Here is a 4,187-nt window from a genome sequence, read left to right as displayed (position 1 = left end):
CGCAGCATACAGAGTCTATATAAATCCTGCTGTGCCTAGGGTTTCGAGGTAGAAGTTATTTTATGCACAAAATCCAATAGCTGCTACCCCCTTCCCTATTCTCTACATCTTCCCTACTCTTCTTCCTCCCCTCTTCACATCCAAAGAGTTGGACATCCATCTGGCAAAGATCCAAGGCATGGTGATGCCTGGAACAGAAGGCTGCAGGACTTCTTCGACAGACTGCTGCTCCAACTTCAGAAAGACTTTTGAAGATCTTTCTAATCAGATTTAGATCTAATTTTTGAAGCATAGATTCATGAGGAGAAGATGTTCTAGATCCTACTTGAGTGGATACCGGTAAAGGCTAGACGCTTGCATGGCTACATCAGAACCTTGGGCTGTGCAGAGATCATCTACAGGATAATCAGATTACCCTTGAGGTATTACTTGTTTCCTCATTCCTTTAGATTTATTTTAGATTTAATATTAGATATGAAGATTAGATCTAGAGACTTTGATCTGAAATATATATAGGATAAATTTTTTTAAAATTATTCCGCCCCAGATTTGATGAAATCTGGAAGATCCTATAGAGGAAAAGCAGTTTTCCTCCTTCAACTGGTATCAGAGCCAGGTTGTTGGCTCTATTTCAGATCTAATTTAAAATTGATTTTATTTTTTATTTATCTGATATTAAAGATTTTAGATGTTACATTAGATATGATAAAATTTAAAATTAAAATATTTAAAATTAAATCTAAGAAGATCTAACATGCATAAGATGCATGACTAGACTAGGATTAGTTGAATCCATGAATAGTCTTAAGTCTTATGTTTTAATGATATTAAAATATGAATTAAATCTAATTTATTCTTTATTTTTTTGATGTTATAAGTATTATAATTAGATTAAAAAATAAAAAATAAAATTTTAGTTTTTTCATAAAATTGATTTGCTGCATGCCTAGACTAGTTGTAGAATTATTCTAGTAACTTATCTAGAATAGATTTAATTTTGAATAGTTTAATTTAAATCTTATTTTTTAGATATTACATGTGATGTATCAGATCTGAAAGTATATTAATTATATTGATTTTTGATACATAAGATGTATGCAAAGCATGTATTAGTTAGATCTTAAATTGTATATGTGATATGTTAATTTAGATCTAACTAGTTTTGTAGTTAAATTTATATTTCTGATTAAGGTGTTCCTCATGGCCGTCTGATCATAAGAACAAAGTAGGATTTTAAGACCCTCTCTTTCCATTCAATGGGGTGTTCATATGACGTGTAGGGATGCCGCGCGTTCATCCTTAATCAGAAATCAAAACTTACTTTTCTGCAAAACTCTAGATCCTAAAATCTTAAGATTTATTTTACATGCTTTGTTTATGAATCCAAACTTAATTAATAAATTAAGCTTATGAAATTAAGTTAGGTCTAAAATTAAAAATTTCAGATCTAGGATATTTTCATAAAATTGGGTTCGAACTTGGGTAGCTCAATTAGGTCTAGCAGTTGATCAAACCGAATCAAGAGTTGGTTAGGTGGGATCATGATAATTGACCAGCCTAATAGGATTAAGTCGGGTCAAGATCGAATCATATTTAGATGTGACTCGATCAAGTTAAGACCTAATTTAGCTCAGTGGTTAGAGCCTGGATTGTAGGCTAACCCAATTAGTTCTAGTTCGATAATTTGTTATCTAAGATAAGTTGGGCAGATGCGACCGACTAATTTTAATTGGGAGCTACTCGACTCGAATGCGTTCTTGTCGAGTTAATGGCATATCCCTCCCACCGGTCTCACTTACCTGGCCATATGTGTCGACTCAGTTCTAATTAGAGGTGGCTAACAATTCGAGCTGACCCATGCCACTAGGTTAGTCATAATTGTTATGACTATGTTAAGTCAAGTTTAATGAGACCTAAATCAAATCTTCCTAAGAAAATATTAAGTCTAGGTCTTCCACCATTGTGGATGTGCGGGCCCTTCCCGGGGTTGATTGTTCTCGACTGGTTACAGTAGCTCAGTTGCATCGAAAAGATGCAACCATGTCCATTAGGCATTGGATGCTACGAATTAGAGGATGGGTTGGACTTAATATTATGAATACGGTGAGGAACCCAATCAGGAATCTAGTTCGTGCAAATGGTGGGTCTGACTTAACTAAGGATTGGAGCAATATCCCGGATACGGTGAGCTTCATGAATTAGAGACCAAGTTTTGGATGCACTATGATTAGAGAATCATTGGACAAGAGTTGTCCCCTCATCGGTTGACCCATCACCAATAACTGTTAGGTGAGGTGGTGAGCCAGTCGGTGAGACTGCACCATCCACTAAAAATCACTGATCATGAAGATTTTCACATCTCTACCAAGGGAGTGTAGGGATCTGAGAAAATAGTAGGAGCCTAATTTGTTTTAAAAATAAAACCTCTAAATAAATTGGTTAAGTCTAATTACAAAATCTAACTAGAAACTTTTGACTCTCTATAGGAAACATGTCTGCCTCAAACCCTCTGACCAAAATACTAGACACCCACAGATTGACTGGACCCAATTTCAAGGACTGGTTGAGAAACTACAGAATTATTCTGGGTTTCAAAAAATTGACTCATATCTCGGACCAGGATCCACCTGCTATGCCAGCACGTCTGACTGCTGAACAGAGAGCGTCTCTGAAAAAGTGGATGGATGATAATAACAAAGCAAGGTACTACATGTTGGGTGCAATTCTGATGACTTGCAGCGCCAACATGAGAACATTTTGACTACCGACCAAATATTGGCTCACCTGCAAGAGTTGTTTGGTGAACAAAATCGCACGGCCAAGTATCAAGTCTGTCAAAGACTTTTTAAGGCCAAGATGCGTGATGGGCAGTCAGTCCAAGATTATTGTTTGACAATGATCAAAGATCTTGAGGAGCTTGAGAAGCTCGGTATCATTTTAGATAAGGATTTTTAGATGATGTGATCCTTCAGTCCTTGTCCGATGCATATGGTCAGTTCATCATGAACTTTCATATGCATAAGATGCAGTGTACCTTGGCCGATTAATGAACATGCTGGTTACAGCTGAGCTTTTCTATGAAGGGTTCAAAAGGCTCAATTCTTACTGTGGAGTGACTTCTTCTAAGAGAAAATCTTTTGGAAAGAAAAAGAAATCTGTGAAGAAGCAGAAGGTGGATGGCAAGAAGAAGAAGACAGAACCGAAGAAGAAGGCTGCTGATAAAAAAAAATATTTCCACTGCCAATCAGACGGCCATTGGAAGCGAAACTGTCTTCAGTACCTGGCCACCCTGAAGAACAAGAAGGATGGTCCTTCTGCAGGTATGCTCATTTTAGAGTCTAATCTTATGGTTTCTTCTACATCCAGTTGGATTTTTGACTCTGGTTCTAGTGCTCATTTGTGTACTTCTATGCAGGGTCTTGAGGAGAGCAGGAGGCTGAGGGATGGGGATATGATCCTACGCATCGAAAATGGAGCAAGAGTTGCTGCTGTGGCTGTGGCAACCTACCCTCTGTAATTATTTAGGATTAGATTTATTTCTTAGAGATTGTTATTATGTGCCTGCAGCAAGCAGAAATTTGATTTCTGTTTCATGTTTAGCATAAAAAGGCTATGTGATTAGCTTTCATAGGACCATTGTAATATTTTTATGAAAAATAAAGTTGCAGATGGTTTTTATTAACGATCTCTATCAGCTACATATTGATGTATCTGTTATTAATATTGAGCAAATATGAATGCCATAGGAATTAAAGGCTAGAGATAGTCTAAATGATAAGTATCTGTGGCACCTAAGGCTAGGTCATATAGCGAAAGACAGGGTTAACAAATTGAAAAATTCGGCTATTGAGTCCGTTGTCTTCGAGTCATATCCAATTTGTGAATCATGCCTTCAAGCAAAATGATCAAGCTTCCTTTGTGGGACGGAAAAGGGCACAGACCTACTTGCCCTAGTACATACGGATGCGGCCATTTGATGTGCCGACTAGAGCAACGACATCTACTTCATTATCTTTACCGATATATATCTAGGTACGGGTATGTTTCTAATGAAATACAGTCTGAAGCTTTTGAAAGGTTCAAGAATTCAGACATGAGGTTAGAAAATAAACAGGAAAGCCCATTAAGGTTCTTTCGATCAGATCGAGGAGGTGAATACCTTAGTCGGGAGTTTCTAGACTATCTTA

Source organism: Elaeis guineensis, chromosome 6 (assembly GCF_000442705.2).
Source record: "Elaeis guineensis isolate ETL-2024a chromosome 6, EG11, whole genome shotgun sequence".
In the NCBI taxonomy this organism is placed as follows: Eukaryota; Viridiplantae; Streptophyta; class Magnoliopsida; order Arecales; family Arecaceae; genus Elaeis; species Elaeis guineensis.
This window is presented reverse-complemented; position numbering follows the sequence as displayed.